The sequence below is a fragment of the Felis catus genome, chromosome D4 (assembly GCF_018350175.1).
Source record: "Felis catus isolate Fca126 chromosome D4, F.catus_Fca126_mat1.0, whole genome shotgun sequence".
In the NCBI taxonomy this organism is placed as follows: domain Eukaryota; kingdom Metazoa; phylum Chordata; class Mammalia; order Carnivora; family Felidae; genus Felis; species Felis catus.
In genome coordinates, this window is record NC_058380.1 from 66,541,545 (window position 1) to 66,562,063 (window position 20,519).

The window sequence follows — 20,519 nt, forward strand, 5'->3', positions numbered from 1 at the left end:
CTCCCACTCCCTGCCCTCCCCCTTCTCCCCGCCCCCTCTTAGGAGCAATAGAATTCCTCTCCTTGCGTCATGCAAACAGTTTAACAGACATTTTTTCCTTGATGGAGAAGGCCCTTGGGACTTCACCTTCCACCCCAAATGTCATTTCAAAGTATTTCTTCTAATCAAATAGAAAGCTCTCCCTAAGGGAGCTCTGGTGACCAACATTTTCTCCACCTCATTACTTGCCAGTCCTCACGGTCTGCCATTTGGATAAAGTATGTACCTCAGGCCCCAAACCAGAAGAGCTGATGATTAATAGAGCAGAGGGCTTACTTACAGGAAAGCATCCCTTGGGTGAGAAGCCTGTCTAATTCATCCCACCGTGTCACCACAGAGCCCAGAACAGTGTCTGGCACACATAATGCATATTTGATACAGTTTATGGAATATAGAGTCGTTTGAGTGATTCACCAGCATCTCTTATGAGGCAGGGAGAAGATGACACACAACATTTGGAAAACAGCAGGGCTTGGGAGGGCCCAGGAGGGCCAGAGGTCGGGCAAGATGTGCGTGAAGGGAGTCATTTACATTTCCTCTCTTGGGTAGAAGGTGGTTTCTTATACCTAGAAAATGTGTCCATTTCCCTTCATTTGGTGCCTTCTGTAACTACAGATTTTTTTTATATCCTTGCTTTTTATTTCATTACATTTATTATAACTACATGTATCTTTGTTTTTTATTTCATTTGTTTTGGAAATATAAGCCTAGGGGAGCTATTTTAAAGAGAATTCAAATGTTCTGAACCGACCCAAGATGATTTGACTATCCAGCAACTGCCAGTTCCTTGAGTAAAGATCAGTCACCTCTGGTGCTTACAGATGGGTGGTGGCATACATCCTCTACCTTACAACCTCCACATCGGGTGAGGTTTTAAGACCAAGTCCTGCCAAAGCTACACATTTTTACTAGCCAGCAGGTATAAGAACAGTCCTACTACTGGTTCTTGAGGCTTTCCCCAAAGACTCACACATCTGATTGCATCTGTGGCACATTCCTTGTCTTAGGTACAAGTAATGTAGGCACGATCAGTTCTGTGGTAGACACAAGGTGATGATTGGACCAGCCAGTCTTTTGTAGAGTCAAGCCACAGAACTGGTGAAGAAGAGATACGCAGGACCAAGGGAACACTAGACCTCAGTTACTGTACAAAAAGTCGGACCACTGAGCTTGCTAGAGCCACAGACCCGTCCGTATTAGAGCAGTGGGGCTTCTATCTTTCTAACCAACCATATGCCTTGGACCATTGTTCCTTTTACCCATTCAAAAATATTTCTAACATTCCTTATGCAAATTAAAAACCTTCAGGTGAGATTTTGATGAGGATATTCAAAGTGTTATATAGCCATCTTTGGATTCTTAATTCCCAAAGAGGGAATTTCAAAAGCTAACCACCTGTCCCAGGGTATATATTCGAGTTCATTTGTGCACATCCATATTATGCCACGTGTAAAAAGTATTTGTAAAGTAAATGACCATGCAGACCATGTAAAAAAAAAAAAAAGCATAGAGTACTATTTTTCATCTAAATTAGAGAATAGTACCTCTTCCAAGATGGGACAGAAGTTGTAGGGCCACAAGGGAGGTAAAAGGCCCCTTTCAGTAGGGACAGTAGCAGGAACCCAAGTTGGAGAACTTCAGGGAAAAGGGAAGATGCAGAGATGGAGTCTGGCTGAAGGTCAGCTGACAATCCAGAACTTTCTCTGCTTCAACATTAAATGACTTGTGTTTGTTTTCATGTTGGAGGCTGCTCCATTCTCCCCAGACTTGAAAGAACTAATTTCAGCCCTCTTTTTATAACTCCCCTCTTTAGAGGGGGCGGTTTATTCTCCTGCTGTCAGCACAAATGTAAAAATTAGGAACACATCTGATTGCACCTGTACTTACCCACTTGCAGCCACAATTAGCCATAAGCACTCTCCAAAAATGGCAAAAGCAGTTAAGCATGCCTGCAATTAAGTAATTGTGGGCATCATTAGTTGCATCGTTAGTCACATGAGTAACTTTTATGGTCACCATGACTACCTTCTGATACCAAATTACTCACCCAACGAGGGAGCGCTTGGGCTGAAAACTGACCCCCCCCTTCTCCAATTTTGTGAAAATTGTGTGCTTTTTTCCCCCTAATTATTTCACACAAGTGAATGGGGAATGTTTGCAAATACAAACTATTCATGTCAAACCAAAAAGAAATGGTCACCCTGGGTCCTGTGTTATCTGTTCATCATTTTTTTTTTCATGTGACATGCAACAAAGTCAAGCTAGCTCTTTTTTTCCCCCAGGAAAATAACTCACTTGCAGTATCTAGGTGACAATATAATCTTTCCTTTGTATATTTTGTCTAATAAAGAAGGTTTATTTTATACCAAATTTATCATTTTCCAATTTGAATATCTGGTACAAATTTTCAGTTGGAGAGCTTTACTTCCTGTTTGAACTGAAATGATTAGATCTTTTTCCCACAGGGTTTTAATCTGAAAGGGAAATGGGCTCAGACCTAGCCAGATAGTTCCTGCTTGGAGAATGATGATCTGTAGAAATGTCATCGAGAAATGTATTTTTAATGAGTCACCAACCTGAGAATGAAACATGTTCTTCAAAATCCCAAGAAGTATATATTCACATACTAGATCAGAGTGGGATAAAGAGATGCCTCTTTTAATCTATATTTATTTATATAATAATTTCAACATGCTTGATGTAACAACAGAGTAATCATCCCTTCCTATAGCATGTTTCAGGTTTATGTATCCCAGAGATGAGTAGCTAGGACCTATCAATCCCATGTGAGTATTTAGAAAATATGGAATTGATGACCAAATAGCTTATAGTCCATCATCTGTCTATTGGCTTTGTTTGCCATTTGAAGAGAGGAAGGATTCTATCAGGCTTTCTGAGCCCAGTTACTTTGGATAAAGAAGGAAATCTGACTCTAGAGCAGTGCTGTCCATCAGAACTTTCTGTGATGATGGAAAAGTTCTGTATCTAAGCTGTCCAATATGGCAGTCACTACACACATGTAGTTACTGTGTGTTTGGGACAGGACTGGAATGACTATGGAACTGATTTTAAATTTTATTTAATTTAAATTAATTAAAAAAATTTCAAATGTTTGTTTATTTTTGAGAGAGAGGGAGACAGAGCACCAGTGGGGGAGGAGCAGAGAGAGAGGGAGACACAGAATCTGAAGCAGGCTCCAGGCTCTGAGCTGTCAGCACAGAGCCCGACACGGGACTCGAACTCATGAACCAGAGGACCATGACCTGAGCTGAAGTTGGATGTTTAAGTGAGCCACCCAGGTGCCCCTAAAAGGTATCATTCTGATGTTAGGGTGAAGATTGGAGAGAAATCACAAATCACAGTGAACCAGCTTGTCTTCCTATTGCCTGGGTGTTCACGGTCTACACTACAGAAGACTGTTAGGAGAGAACACCTAAGGAGAGGCAAGATAGGAAATACCATTACACAAACTAGGACCCTCCTAACTACAAGTAGCAGAAAAACCCAACCTAAACCTGCTTTAAGCAAAAAAAAAAAAAAAAAAAAAAAAAGGATACCATGGGTTCATATCTTAACTCTTAGACTCAGTGCTGGCTTCGCAAGTGGATTCAGGCTTCAGCTGAAGTAGTATGGATTTAGGTTCTCTCCATTCTTTTGGTTTTGCCTTCTGTTATGCTGATTTCAACTGTGGGTTCCATGTGGTAGCAACCTGGTGGCAGCAACACACCAAGTCTCCTATTAGCTCTCAAATCTACCTTCGAGGTAAAGAGTAAGAGTCTCTGTTGCATGTGTCTTATCAAAATTCTTCATTATGGGGGTGCCTGGTTAAGTCAGTTAAGCATCCAACCTCAGCTCAGGTCATGATCTCACAGTCCATGGGTTTGAGCCCGATGTCAGGGTCTGTGCTGACAGCTCGGAGCCTCGAGCCTGCTTTGGATTCTGTGTCTCCCTCTCTCTCTGCCTCTCCCCCACTCAAGCTCTGTCTCTTTCTCTCTCTCTCTCTCTCTCTCTCTCTCTCTCTCTCAAAAATAAATAAACGTTGCAAAATTTTTTTTTAATTCTTCATTATGGCTCATTAGCTCTGAAACAACTAACTAGCATGTCTGAAATCTGTAGTCCCCTCTGGAACCTGAAGTTGGATTAGCCTTGTCCAAGCCATAGAGGCTGAGAAGGGAGGAGGGGAGTTTCCCAGAGGTAAATCAGAGTACTTCTAGAAGGAGGGTGATTTGATGCACTGCAACAAAAAACACCAGATGTTCTCTAGAGTTCTGCTTCTGGGACTTTGAAAGACTAAAGCTCTGACCCCTTGAGTAATCACAGCAGCAATGAATCCAGTTCAATTAAATTCCACTAATTTCAACAAACACACCTTAATGGTACCTGGGAGCCTTCTGTTTCTAACCAGATCCATGAGGTAGCCATGAACACTTACCTTATTTTGGAAATGTATCTGGCCTTCCACCTTCATAAGTGATATTACTTATACAACAGATCAGAGTTAGTATTTTCTACCAGCTGTGTTCTGGGATTTTGTATTCTTCAGGGATTGTGCTAAGAACGGACAGTAGTTCTTCAGAGATTCAACTTCCACTTGATTGAATGACTTGACTGGCAGAGATCCCGAAGGTCAGTCATACATGCTGGTAATACTGCTTGCAAACTCAAAACATATTCTGGCAGGGGCGCCTGGGTGGCTCAGTCGGTTAAGTGGCCGACTTCGGCTCAGGTCATGATCTCGCGGTCCGTGAGTTCGAGCCCCTCATCAGGCTCTGTGCTGACAGCTCAGAGCCTGGAGCCTGTTTCAGATTCTGTGTCTCCCTCTCTCCCTGACCCTCCCCCGTTCATGCTCTGTCTCTCTCTGTCTCAAAAATAAATAAACATAAAAAAAAAACATATTCTGGCAGCTTTCTTTCTTTCTTTCTTTCCTTCTTTCTTTTTTTTCTCTATTTCCAGAGGAAAAGGGAAAAATTGGGCAGTAAAGTAGGCATTTTTTTTATTCATCCAGCAATAATTATGACAGTACTATGTTTTAGGAATGGTAGCTGGTGCTGAAAGAGCCTTCAAGAAAGCCAGATACCGGGATGCGTGGATGGTTCAGTTGGTTAAGTGTCCAGCTCTTGATCTCAGGTCTTAGTCTTGGGGTTATGAGTTTCAGCCCTGCACTGGGTCCCATTCTGGGCTAGAAGCCTACATTTTTAAAAAGGCGGGGGCAGGGGCAGCGGTGCCTGGGTGGCTCAGTCGGTTAAGTGTCCAACTTCGGCTCAGGTCACAATCTCACAGTTCATGAGTTCAAGCCCCGCGTTGGACTCTGTGCTGATAGTGCAGAGCCTGGAGCCTTCTTCAAATTCTTGTCTTCCTCTCTCTTTTCCCCTCCCCCACTCACACTCGTGTGTGTGTGTGTGTGTGTGTGTGTGTGTGTGTGTGTGAAAAATAAACATTAAAAAAAAAAGCCAGATACTATATGAGTTTAGGTTCTGACTTTGCTAGTAATTGTCACTGTGATTTGGAGACAAAAGCCTCATTTGGAAGATTTGATTCCAACTTTTCTTGATTTCAAGAAAAGTTAAATCCCATCAGCATGACTAAGGCTTGCTGCCTGACCTTTGAGAACTAAAAGTGAAACTCTCACTCACCCTCAGAATTCAGCACACATACCTCCTCTGGGATTCAGGCTGAGAGGATCAAATTAAAGTAGGAGATACAAAAGGAGCTTTTCATTAACTCTTAGAAATTGTTTTCTCCTTGGGACCAGCTTATTACAAAAGAACCCTCAGGAGCCAGGGCACACCCGTACTGCAGGGTGGGGTTCAGAGAAAGAAGGGTCTTGCAGAATGAGCAGCAATTTGCCAGCTGGAAGGGTCTGGGGAAGAACATTCCAGGCCTTTGCTAGGCTTGGAGCAAGGCAGGACTAGAGCTGGGAATCTAACTGAGGTGATCATTTCCTTCCCTGGAGCCTCAGGCCTGGAAGTAAAGGAAAGCTGGTTCTGCCAAGCTAACCCCACTTTCCCCAGCTTGGTTTTGCACATCTGCAGTCTCGAGTTTTCAGAGTTCCAAAATTCTGAATCCAATTGCTTGTTTAAAATCCCTGTGAAGAGGGGCTTGGCTGGCTTAGCCGGTAGAGCATGTGACTCTTGATTTCAGAGTTGTGAGTTCGAGCCCCACCTTGGGTGGCGAGATTACTTAAAAATAAAACCTTAAAAAAAAAAAAAGAAGAAGAAGACTGCAAGCAAGCTACAGCAAGAGTTAGCAGGTTCCCAGTGTTCTTGGCCTGCCTTGCCGTAGTTGACACGTCCACCCGTAGATAACACCTTGGTGGAGGAAGGGAGCCTCTGACCTCTGAGTCACATTCACCAGAGCTGGGAGATGAGAAGCCCAGGTGTCCTGCCCCTCCATTTTCCTTGACTGAGAGGAGAAGGAGCTCCATTTTCTTGGTGGTACCTTCCCAGATTGGAGCTTCTGTCATAAAGCCAACATGGGAAGGGGGAAAGGGAGGGTTGTGCCACAGACTCTTGCTGTTCTTATCAGGATTTAATAGATTTTCTTTCTTTTTTTTTTTTTTTTTAAGTTTATCTATTTACTTTGAGAGAGACAGTGCAAGTGAGGGAGGGGCAGAGAGAAAAAATCCCAAGTAGGCTCTGTGCTCTAAGCACAGAGCCCAGCTCGGGCTTGATCGCACAAACCATGAGATCATGGCCAGAGTCAAAATAAAAAGTCAGATGCTCAAGTGACTGAGCCCCCCAGGTGCCCCTGATAGATTTTCTTTAATGAAGTTTTCTTCATTTGCTATATGCCCTTAGGACAATTTCCAGATAGTTCAGTGGTTCAGTATATATATATATATATATATATATATATATATATATATAATGAGTCATGGTTATTTCTCTGAGGAGTGGGTCCATAGAACGGTTCACATCACTGTTCCAGAAGTGGAGCCCATGAGGGTTCTGAAGAGGGGTTTTAAGCATGACCAAAAAAGAGCCTTCTGGCTGTTGGTTGGAGAACGGATCAAAGGGAGATCAGGAAGTAAACAGATACATCAGTTAGGAGGTATATGGAGTTGCCCAAAAGACACATAACAGTGACGCAAGTGGTGGTGTGGAGACGGTGACGTGGGCAGGCACCATATGTGTCTTTCATTCATCATTGTAATCTCAGCACCTAGCGTATTAGTAGATACTCGAGAAATATTTGCTGAATGAAAGATTGAGTGACTACTGCCAACTGTCAGCTTTGAAATTAAATTTACACATTTTCAAGCTTCCCATCGTTGACTTCTCTTTTATTCTGATTTTGGAGTATGACAAGACTTGTTTTATGGAAAGATGAAAGGGTGTAGAAGGAATTCTTATATATCAAGCAGCCTTTGTGTATAGTTTTATGGGTCATTTCATCTGAGGTAGGAAAGCTTCACAGAAGAGGACATTTGATCAGGGCCTTGAGAGATAATGCTGGCAATGCTATCAAGAAAAAACAGGGAAAATCTCAGATTTTGTGGACTATGTTTTTAGAGGAGAGAAACATTTTAATTAGCAGAAAGCCTCTGGAATATTGGCTGCATTTATAATCCTAATAAATTTATCTTTGTCCTTTCCTCAGTGTTTAAATGAAAATGATCTGATCTGTACAGATCTAGCCAGCTCTAACATTCTAAGAGTCTATGCACCCACAAATGGAAATCTGCAAGGAATAAATTATGAAAGGAACAAAATGCTCTTCCTACCAGATGCTAACTTGAACTAGGACCAATGCATTTATTTTGGCATATATGTTTTCTCCCTCTTACCATTGAACTTCACACAAGTGGAACAATCATTTAGAAGAGAGAAGGGAAAATATGATTTTATAGAGCAAAAAATTTTTATTTTGTCATCGGCAGAGATATTTTAAAATTTAGCAACATCTAAATGAATAAACACTAGCCAAATCTGTTGTTCTCTTCCCGTACTTGTTTGATTTCTGGTAACATTTTCTATTTTTGATTGCTTTTAAAACATATTTTAGAAGTCAATAGATCCTTTGGAAATCCTGTGAAATATATGGGCACCCTCTGACATACACGTAGCAAAATGCATATATCCACAAAATAAAGCATATGACTTGAAAAGACTCCCTAAACTTAAAGGGCCTACGGTTCCAGAGTAAGTTTATAATTTGATTTACAATTTACAAAGGGCATTTTAAAATGTAACACTTATAACTCTGTAAGCCAAGCCGTATTAGCCTCATCTTCCATATGAAGAAATTGGACCTCAGAGTTTACATTTTCCAGGAAGGTGTGAGAAAGCACTAAAGCTGCTTTTTTCCCCAGAGTGTTGGTGGTCTCCCAAGACAAGGAGGAGGGAAATCAAAGCCCAGATCCCATCCAAGATTAATTGTCTAAGGGGAGACCCCTTCATCCCAAAGAAGATGGGGCATCAAAGGGTTACACCTTTCTCCACTTCAGGGGCTACAAGAAAATGGCCTCCCTTGTTGCTGAGCCCCAGGTTGCAAAGGAAAGACTGAAAAGTTGTAACAAGTTACACTCAAATTTGCACTCAAATTTGCACCCTACCTTCACATCATTGAATTTGGTTGGTCCAAAAAAATGGCAACTTCTGAACTGATTTTAAAATAGTCCTGAATTGGCAAAGCCATTGAGCACATGACAGAATCAAATATATATTCTCTCTAGAGGAAAGCCCCTTGATCCTAGACTGCAAAAGATCACACATATAATTTTTCAAATATATGAGCAGCACATGGTCAAAAAGAATCAAGCCCACAAGCAAGGCACCATGAGTAAGAACCTTTAAAAATAGTAGGACAGGGGTGCCTGGGTGGCTCAATTGGTTAAGCGTTGGACTTCAGCTCAGGTCATGATCTCACAGTTTGTGAGTTCAAAGCCAACATCAGGCTCTGTGCTGACAGCTCAGAGCCTGGAGCCTGCTTCAGATTCTTTGTCTCCCTCTCTCACTCTCCTTTCCTCACTTGCATTCTGTCTCTCTCTCAAAAATAAATAGGTATCCAAAAAAATTTTTTTTATTAACGTTTATTTATTTTTGAGACAGAGAGAGACAGAGCGTAAACAGGGGAGGGGCAGAGAGAGAGGGAGATACAGAATCTGAAACAGGCTCCAGGCTCAGAGCTGTCAGCACAGAGCCCGACGCGGGGCTTGAACTCACAGACCGTGAGATCATGACCTGAGCTGAAGTCGGATGCTTAACCGACTGAGCCACCAAGGCGCCCCCAAAAAAGTTTTTTTTAAATAAATAAAAATAAATAAAATTAATAGGACAAATATACAACATTATTAGATTTACACAGATTTCTTTTTTTAATGCTTATTTATTTATTTATTTATTTTGAGAGAGAGAGTGTGTGCTCGTGTATGCGAGTGGGGGAGGGGCAGAGAGGAAGGAAGAGAGAGAATCCCAAGCAGGCAGAGCCCAATGTAGGGCTTGATCCCATGACTGGCAGATGGTGACCCTGACATCAAGACCCTGAGATCAAGAGCTGTGCTGAGATCAAGAGGTGGAGGTTTAACCAGACACCCCAAGATTTTCACAGATTTCTGATATCACAATTATGAGATCCAGGGTATAAGATGATTATGCTTACTCTGTTGTTTTTGTTGTTACTTAAATAGCTGGGGAAGGTTTTTGTTTTTTGTTTTTTGTTTTTTAAGTAGGCTTCATGCCCAGCACAAAGCCCAACATGGGGTAAACTCATGATCCTGAGATTAAACCCTGAGATCAAGACTTGAGCTGAGATCAAGAGGTGGAGGCTGGACCAACTGAACCACCCAGGTGCCCTTGGGGAAGGGCATCTTTAAACTATTTATTTATTTTTGTTTAAGTTTATTTATGTTGAGAGAAAGCGCAAGCAGGGGAGAGGCAGAGAGAAAAGGAGAGAGAGCATCCCAAGTAGGCTCTGCACTATCAGATTGAAGCCTGATGCGGGACTTGAACTTACCAACTGTGAGATCATGACCTGAGGTGAAACCAAGATCAGACGCTTAACTGACTGAGCCACACAGGCGCCCTGGGAAGGGCATTTTTTTAAAAGTTCTGGAAAAGCCCCTGGTTAGATTTCTGATTAGAGAAAAAGGATAAGGAACAGGAAACTATAAAAAGTAGCCTAACATATTTGAAAAAGGAGGTCTATATATAAAAATTATGATAACCAATATTAAGCACTCAGTAACTGATTAAATATAATTAGAGAATAAATGAACTAAAAATAGGTCAGAAGAAATTACCCAGAATGTCACATGACAAATAAAAATACGGAAAATATGAGCATTAAGAAACATGGAGGATAGAATGAGAAGGTCTGGTGTCCATGCCATTGAAGTTTCTGACGGAGAATACTTGTTATGCCTCTTCTCTTTGTTTTCTATTATAAAAGTAAACATGTATGAAAGAAAAAACTAGAAAAATAATATTATAAATTCCATATACCCATCACCCAGATTCCATAATTAAGATCTGACCATATTTGTTCATTTACATTTTCTTATGTCTTTCTTTACTGATATATTTTATTAATTTTTTTCATGTTTATTTATTTTTGAGAGAGGGGGGAGGGCAAGGGGCAGGGAGACAGAGAGAGACAGAGGATCTGAATTGGGCTCTGCACCTATAACAGAGAGCTCTATGTGGGGCTCGAACCCACAAACCATGAGATCATGACATGAGCTGGAGTCAGACCCTTAACCGACTGAGCAACCCAGGGGCCCCTCTTGGTATATTTTAAAGCAGTTCCCAGAGTTCATATTGTTTTGCCCCTAGAGGCAGTATTTAAATATTGAATGGCTGAAAATTTTCCAAAATCAGTAAGAGACAGCATCCACACAGATTCGAAAATTCCCAAGCAGGATAAGCAAACAGAAATCCAAATCTGGACACTTTGTACAGAAACCACAGAGTACCACGACAAAGAGAAAATCTGAAAAGTGACTTACCCAACTTGCTCAAGGCCATGCAGCCAATAAAAAGACAGTCAAGCCTCCTTCTGGGGTTATTTCATTCCAAATTCAGCATCTTTCCTCAATACTACATGTAGAGCAAGGCAAAAGGGCCCACAGTGACTCCTGAACTGAGTGCCAATAGGCAATGCAAACATGCTCATTAAGCAGCCCACCGGGAAATAACCATAGGCCCTAACTGACCAATTACAACCAGGCACAGTTCCTAAGATTACTAGAAAAGGGAAAATTCTATACATCTCCACACTCCCTCACTTTGCCTTGTAACTGTGGCCCCTCACTACCACTTTGTCCCTGCCACTGCCCACCCCCTCCACCATCGGGTTGCTCCACGATACATTAATCCTCTATACTAGCAACGTCTTTCTCAGGTAGCATTCAGAGAGTTAATATATCTACATTGTCCTTCAGCATTGGGATCAGAAGAACTAACACCCAGTTCTTTATTGGTCTGTTTTTACCCAACGATTGGGGTGAGGCAGGGACGTTAGAGCTCAATGACTTTGTGTCTTCATTTTATAGATGAGAAAAGTGAGCCCCAAGTGAAGAGAGGCAGCTAACATTATCATTGCCTACATATTTAGGAATGTTACACTTATGATGAAAATGGCTAACTTTGTCCAAAATTTCTGGAGTCAGCTAGCTACAAGGACGTTTTTATAAGATGGGAAAAAATGTTCCATCTGATTGGAGAAATTTGGACTGTGTAAATATTTCTTTCCTTAACCTTCCTTCTGAAAGAAAGGAATTGAATGGCCTTTTAAAAAAGCAATCAGGGGCACCTGGGTTGCTCAGTGGGTTAAACATCCGACTTCAGCTCATAAAGTAATCTCTACACCCAACATGGGGCTCAAACTCACAACCCTGAGATCAAAAGAGTCACAAACTCTATCAACTGAGCCAGCCAGCTGCCCCTATGCCCAACTTTGTAATCAAATGCTTTATGAAAGATTGGGATTTGGGGCTCCTGGGTGGCTCAGTGGGTTAAACATCTGACTTCAGCTCAGATCATGGTCTTACAGTTCGTGAGTTTGAGCCCTGTGTCGGGCTCTGTGCTGACAGCTCAGAGCCTGGAGCCTGCTTTGGATTCTGTGACTCCCTCTCTCTCTGTCCCTCCCCTGTTCAGACTCTGTCACTCTCTCAAAAATAAACATTAAAAAAAAAGAAGAAAGATTGGGAATCAATAAGTTGAAAATTCACCAAAAATCTACCCACATTTTTTGAAATATATTTTTTACAAATTTTTAGAAGATTTTACATTTGAAAATCTCATATCCTTATTATAGAAATTTTAGGAAATACTGAAAAATACATACAATAAAATAAAAATCATCAATAGTTCAGTAACTAAGAGTTAACCATTGATAATATACTATGGTTTTCTTCTCAGCTTTCTTCTGTGAACATAAATATATGTTTTTACAGCTGTCATCGTGATAAGTATCCTCATTCATAAATCTTTGAAAACGTTTATATCCTTTGAATATATTCCCTAGGGTTATAAAGACATACAATAGCAGAGTTATTAAGAGATTGGGCTTTTAGTAAGAGCTGTCACTGAATACTACTAGCCTTGCCACTTATAAACTTATTTAACCTCTCCAGGTCTCAGTTATCTCTACTGTGAAAAAGGAAAAAAAATGTGAAAAATGAAAAATGTAAAAAAGTGAACCTATTTCACGGGTTGATAGTAAAGCTGAAAATAATTGAATGTATAGCTCTTGGGATACATACAGTAAGTGACCAATAAATTATTATTTCAGTCTTTGGATAACAGGACTACAGGGACTTTTACTGCATTTTGTATACTTTTTTTGTACTTCATATGTTTTCTAAATTAAACAGCCTCTATTGTGATAGGGGCATCTGGCTGACTCATTTGGTATAGCATGCGACTCCTGATCTTAGAATCCTGAGTTCGAGCTCCAAGTTGGGGATAGAGATTACTTAAAATAATAAAATAAAATGATTAAAGTGGCAAAGGTTACGTGTTCTTTACCCCAGTTTAAAAAAAAAATGTTAAAGCATCCATCACTATTATTACAGAAAAATATTATTCTTTTTTAAAATGTCTTTTTCATTTATTTTGAGAGAGAACGTGTATGTGCATGCACGAGGGAGGGACAGAAAGAGAGAAGGAGAGAGAGAATCCCAAGCAGGCTCTGTGCTATCAACGTAGATCTGACAAATAGTGAGATCATGACGTGAGCTGTGAGATCATGACCTGAGCTGACACCAAGAGTGGGACACTTAACCAACTAAGCCACCCAGGTGCCCTCAGAAAAACACTACTCTTTTTAAAAGATAATGCTACTTTTTATTAGGGAATTAAGTCATGTTTCCATGTCTTTGTTTCTCTCTCTGTCTTTCTGTCTCCTTTTCTCTCTCTCTCTCTCTCTCTCTCTCTCTCTCTCTCTCTCTGCAACACAAAACACCCTGTTTTTAAAAACTTTTTTTTAGGGGCGCCTGGGTGGCGCAGTCGGTTAAGCGTCCGACCTCAGCCAGGTCACGATCTCGCGGTCCAGGAGTTCGAGCCCCGCGTCAGGCTCTGGGCTGATGGCTCAGAGCCTGGAGCCTGTTTCCGATTCTGTGTCTCCCTCTCTCTCTGCCCCTTCGCCGTTCATGCTCTGTCTCTCTCTGTCCCAAAAATAAATAAATGCTGAAAAAAAAAAATTTAAAAAAACAAACTTTTTTTTAACATGTATTTATTATTGAGAGACAGAGAGAGACAGAGCATAAGCATGGGAGGTCTCTGTCCCAAAAATAAATAAACATTGAAAAAAAAAATTAAAAAAAAAAACAAACTTTTTTTAACATGTATTTATTATTGAGAGACAGAGAGAGACAGAGCATAAGCATGGGAGGGGCAGAGAGAGGAGAAGACACAGAATCTGAAGCAGGCTCCAGGCTCTGAGCTGTCAGCACAGAGCCCAACGCATGGCTCCAACTCACAAACCACGAGATCACGACCTGAGCCAAAGTCGGAGGCTTAACCGACTGAGCCACCCAGGGGCCCCAAAGACCCTGTTTTTAAAAGACTCGTAGAGGGGTGCCTTGGTGGTTCAGTCGGTTAAGCCTCTGACTTGGGCTCAGGTCATGGTTTGTGAGTTCAGGCAGGCATGCTACAGGGCAGAGCCTGCTTCAGATTCTCTCTCTCCCTCTTTCTGCCCCTCCCCTGCTCATGCGCGGGTGCTCTTTGTCTCTCAAAAATAAATGAATAAACTTAAAAAAAATAAAAGACTTGCAGAAAAATACTAATAGCTGACACTTCTGGAGTGTTTACTACAGCCAGGAAATCTACAGTAGTAGGCCAAGAGTCGAGTCGGGTAGTGGGAGTGGCTAGCAACAATATAAGGTTCATTGTCTGTAGAGAATTTTAAAAAACAATCAAGTCTTGTCTGCCTGCTTTTTATTATCGCCACGTGGCTGCAATTCTGAACAATGTCAGTGATAAAATGCCTTTTCCGAAAACATCTTTGGTTGGTCTAACTTTTAAACTTCTGAGTTTTAAGAATGTGTATATATTATATTTTGTGTATATACATATATATACATTTATAGGTGTTTATTATGTAATATGTATACATATTACATATATATACATATATAATACATATATTCAGTCTTTGGATAACAGGACTACAGGGACTTTTACTGCATTTTGTATACTTATACAAATACATATATATATATACATATATATACATGTATATATATACATATATAATACATATATAATATGTATAATATTACATATTATATAATACATATATACATATGTAATACATATATAATATGTATAAGAACACTTATTATATATTATATACCTCATATATACCTCATATATATACATACCTCATATAATATATATATATTATATATACCTCATATATACCTCATATTAGCAAATGTTCATTACTCATCTCTTAACAAATGCTATGTTCCAAATGAAAATTCATCCAGAGAAAACCCTAGTTACACAGTCAACTCTGACACACGTGGACACAGCTTCATGGGTTTGCTTCAAGAGTAAGTTCACAATGGTTAGGAATTATTCAAGTGTACTTAGGGCAGTGTTTGTGTTCACTGGGGTAGGACACGCCCTTCCATTTAAACAGCAAATATAAATAAACTATAATAGCACGGTCATTCCAAAGGTAAAGAAAAAAAACAAGATTAATTTAACCCAATCATTTTATGTCACAATTTGGGTTTTTAATAACAGATTAAAACTTAAAATGCTAAAACTATGAACTGCAAGATATAATACCTTGGTTAGTAAGTGTATATTTTAATTCCCACAAAACATACCTTTTTGTCCTTAAAATTTGGAAATTTTAAAAATTGTTTTGAGACAAAAAAATAAATTAAGAAAGTGATTATTCCTGATACTAATTTTGTCATCTAGAGCAGTGTATTCAATAAATGATTTGTTCCAGGCATCAGATATGCCGGGAACACCAGTGTAAACTTGCAAAGTGCTCCTTCCCCCCTGCCCCCCATTTAAAAATCACAGTGCAATGCCACAGACTAGGACAAGGTCCCACAGCTAGTAATTTGCAAAGCTGGTTATCAAACCCACATTTGTCTGACTCCAGAGCTCAAGACTGCAATCAGAATGTTTGAGTTGCTAACCAGAAAGGCAAAGTAAGGAATAAAAGTTGTTGTGCCTCAGGCTTCTTTTGGAAAAAGAAAAAAAGTGCTTCAGGGAAGTTCATTACTTTTGCCAGGAACCTTGACCCCTAAGATTGTAAATTATCTCTACCAATACTCTCCTAAACAATCACCCAGGAGCCTGAAAGAGTTTATGTACCTTCCCATAGGAAATAATTTACTTTCTTTTCCCAGGAGTAAAAGCCCCATTAAGCTTCTAAATAAGACATTTTTTCCCCTATTACCTGGTTGCTTTAATAGATGTTTAATTTGTTTTTCTAAATAACATTAAAATAATATAGAGGCCCTATTTTCAGAGTTTAAAAGAGGCTACAATGATGAGGCAAATGGGCTTTCTCAATAGGTTTGAGAAACCAGAGGCATTTATGCTCACTCTATATTAATGTGCCTTGACATTTACTTCCTAGAGAGGCTCCAACATTTCCAGTGTTTTTAAATGCAAAATTGTTCTCAAGCCAGAGCTTTTAATTCCACTGTGACATTATCCTTTCCTTTTACCTGAAGTCATGAATGAGTTGCGCTTGGCAACACGTGAAGAAAATTGCTGATGTCAGAAAAAGGACTGATAATAGAATCAGAACTTTTGTCCTGGAAGTGTTGGGATCAGGTTACTGATGTCTCTCCTCTGGCAGAATTTCAACTAGAACTTTCAGTGAAAGGTGTCACTGTGGAAGGATTTCCCATCGTAGGAAAGCAGTTGTGTGACAGAAGGAGGGGCGGGACAAAGAAATGATAAGAATTCAGATTTAAACATCTAGTGATGAAATGTGACATGTCAGAAGGTTCTCACACTTTCATCTTCACGGTGACCTAATTAAAAGAGCTTTATTGATCCCTATTTTATAGACAGGAAAATTGCTGTTAGCAGAGAGGCTTAGGGACTTGCCCATGGCATCCCAACTAGTAAGTGGCAAAATGGGCATACAAACCCACCTGTCTCAAGTCCAGAGATCTTTCTACTCTGCTACAGCTGCCTCCTGTGTCAAGGCCACCTCTATCCCTAAAATAGCATTATGAAGTTTTGAAAAGAAAATGCACTGATTCAGAACATGGGGTGTGGAGTCAGACAGCCTGGATCTAGATGCTAATCCCACGGACAAGTTATAACCTCACAGGGCAGTGACAATGAGTGAGCAATGCTTACCAAATAACCCATTTCTCCTACATTTCCTCCCCCTACTCTTCTGTAAGGACATGTGACCAGTACTAACTAATGAAATACAACCAAAAGAACGGGCATCATTTCTGGGCTGAGACAGTGCAAAGCCCATGGCTAATTAATTATATTTTTCTTTACAGGTTGAAAGACCTCAAGTTGTACAGGGTGCAGCTAAAATACGTCCAAGCCCAGGTACCTGAATAATTGCATGGAGCAAATACTACCATCCACTCCCCAGCTGGACCAAATGCTGTGTCGTAAATACTGTGAGGGAGAAGAAAAACCTTTGCTCTACTAAACTATTAGATTTGAGGGTAAATTTGTTGTAGCAACATAATCCAGTCTATCTAGACCACTTTTTTTTCCACCTCATTTTCCTAATCTCTAAAATAGTCATAATAATTTTTACTTAACTGAATAATTGTGAGGATGAAATGAGACTTTTTAAAAGCCATACCTGAATGTATTAGGAAGTTTCCATCCAAACTAGGAAGAGGCAGGAGGAAAGAGCTGAAGGAATGGCAATCTGGGTGAATCATTGTCTGCTTTTTCCAAAAGTAAAGGAAAATAAACTGTATGATGTTCAAAGATTCCTTGCCACCAATTGCAATGTTCTGCTACTTTTCTAAATTTCTCTTTGAGTGGCACCTGGGTGGCTCTTCAGTTGAGTGTCCAACTTTGGTTCAGGTCATGAGCTCATGGTTTGTGGGTTCAAGCCCCACGTGGATTGAGAGTTGACAGCACAGAGCCTGCTTTGGATCCCCTGTCTCCCTCGCTCTCTGCCCCCTCCCTAGCTTGCACGTGCTCTCTCTCTCCCTCAAAATATAAACATTAAAAAAAAATTTCTCTTTGACCTTGAAATTCCATCATTCAGTCGTTTGACCCAACGTAACTGGTGACTATTCCACGTCAAACGCTGACCTCAAGGACAAGTCACAAGAAGGGGCAATCTGGGGACAGGGTATACATGTTCTGGGAATAGAGGGAAAATGGCCTGAAGAAACTTGGCATAGTCTCTCTTTCCTACTTTTGAAGAAGCCATAAATGAAGCTCTCTAGGAAGGAGTCTAGGGAAGCTGGAGATAGTCATGAGAAGGCCCTTCGGGAGGGGAACAGCATGTCATTTTTGCTTTAGTACTCTTTTCAAATGTCTTTCTATATCCCTGCAACTAGCTGAGGGGGAGTAAGAGAGCAAAGCTGTCAGACCAGCAGCATCTTAATTATGGAGATTAGAAATATTTTATGCAATTGACACAGCCTCTTCTAAATTACATAGTATTAGGGAAAATGACTCTGTCTAGTGCCAATGAGGAAGGAAGAAAGGAGCTCTGAGAAAAAGAACAGGTGGATTTTGACAGTTTGTCCAATAAAATAATAATAGTTGGGGGGGGGGACATTAAAAACCAGGCTAATGCTACAATTTTCATTGCCTAACACAAATCTCTTAATAGGACTTGAGGGAAGCTGGGGATGACTGTAGCTAAGCTTCAAAGGGCCAGTCCAGCCAAACCTTGCAGTCTCTGCCCACCCCTTTTCCTTCATTTTGTTCTGTAGCACCACACTAGGAGGCCAGCTATTGGAACAGTTGGGAAGGGAGGAAGCTGGTCAAGAGATGGCTTGCTTCCCGGGCAGTCTATGTCCTTTGCTCAGTTGGAGAAATATCACTTAGTATCCCTGAAGTGGTACCTTGGTATCTCAAAAAGTTCAATTACTTCCCATGGCCTAGTAATTTCCTGCCAGGCATAGGAGCATCTGGTTCTACAAGAATTGAGGCCCATTGAGAGCATCCTGAAGACTGAATGCTTTGGTAAGAATATGGAGGACTCCCATCAATCATACTTAGGCATCATTTTGCTGAATTGGAGCAGAGCAGTTGATGACTAGGGGCAACAGCTTTAGCACCTACTGTTTTTATTATGTAATCTCTCCTTCCTCTAGACCTCCCCACAAGGTACCACCACAGTGATCTTTTTTAAAGCAAAAAAGCTCTATTACCTCTTTGTTCCAAATCCTCAGATCCTCTTGTCTGTAAGAGGTGCAAACTCCAAGGTCAATGGATGCCAGGGGGTAGTGCAGGTGGGAGAAGCTGGCTCCTGCCAGGAGAGACTTTAGAGAGTGCGAGGAACTATGGCAAACTGGAGATTTCATAGCAAGATCTCCCATCCCACATGCTCAATGTCACATTGATATTTCTTCAGTTGGGGGTTGGGTGGTGGTGGCATCCATCATTCCTTCCCTTGTCTGAATGGGCCTGTGACTATAGCAACAACCATGCTCCATGCTTTCTGAGGCTAGGTCATAAAAGGTAATGTAATGCAGTGTTAGCCTGGTCCTCTTGGGATGCTCACGCTTGGAACCCAGCCACCATGCTGTGAGGAAGCCCAGGTCACACAGCAAGGTTCCATGTAAGTATTCTGGCTCGCAGCCAACAGCCAGCATTAGCTACCAGGCAGGTGAATGAGGAAACTTTGAGATGACCCCTGCCCCATCCATTGCATGATTGCAACCACATGAGAGCCCCCAAGTGAGAAGGTCCAGAACTGTGAGAGGTGGTAATAAGTAATTGTTGTGTTAAGTCTGTTTTGTGATGCAGCAATATAACTGGAACACCCAACAGATCTTTTTTTTTTCTAAGTTTATTTATTTATTTATTTATTTTGAGAGAGCAAACAAGAGTGGGGGAAGGGCAGAGAGCGAGAGCAGGGCTCAAACTTATGAACCCTGAGATCGTGACTTGAGCCGAAACCAAGAATCAGAAGCTTAACTGTAAAGCCCCCCCTTCCTCCAGATCTTATTCATTCCTAAACCTGACTTTTGCGTCAGTTATTTTATGTCTGAGAAATCTCTTTTTCTTTCCTATCTTCACTTACTGAAAATCTACCTGTTGTTCAAGGACCAGCTGAACACCACTTGCCCCAAGAACCCTTTCTTAATCATGGCTTTCAATAGTGATCTGTTCTTTCTCTGTACTCTGGACAGTTTGCATAATTTCTCCATGATTAAAAGGTCATCTGGGAGGACCACTTGCCCCCACAGTCATTTTATAAAAATATTTTAGCAGGGGCACCTGGGTGGCTTGGTCGGTTAAGCATCCGACTTCGGCTCATGTCATGATCTCGCGGTCCGTGAGTTCGAGCCCCGCGTCGGGCTCTATGCTGACAGCTCAGAGCCTGGAGCCTGTTTCAGTTCTGTGTCTCCCTCTCTCTCTGCCCCTCCCCTGTTCATGCTCTGTCTCTCTCTGTCTCAAAAGTAAATAAACGTTAAAAAAAATTAAAAAAAAATATTTTAGCATAGTTTAAAAAACAGGACCTGCTTTCTCAAAACCACAATGCAGAAGCCTATAACTCAGAAAGTGTCTCCCTCCTGTCTTACTCTACCTCATCCCAGTTTACCCCCATTTCCTCTCCTAAGGTAACTGCTCTAACAGAGTGATATGTCTTTTTTATAGCCTTTTCTACAAACACATACACACACACACACACACACACACACACACACACACACACACTATTTGCATAAACAGGATTCCATCATAATGCTGTTTTGTAAACCTTTTGTAGTTATCTTCCCATGTCAGCGAATACTGATCTATCTCATACTTTTTAATAGCTGTAAAGTACTTCCTATTATTTAACCAGTTATTTAACTAACATTCTATTTATAGAAATTTAGGTCTTTC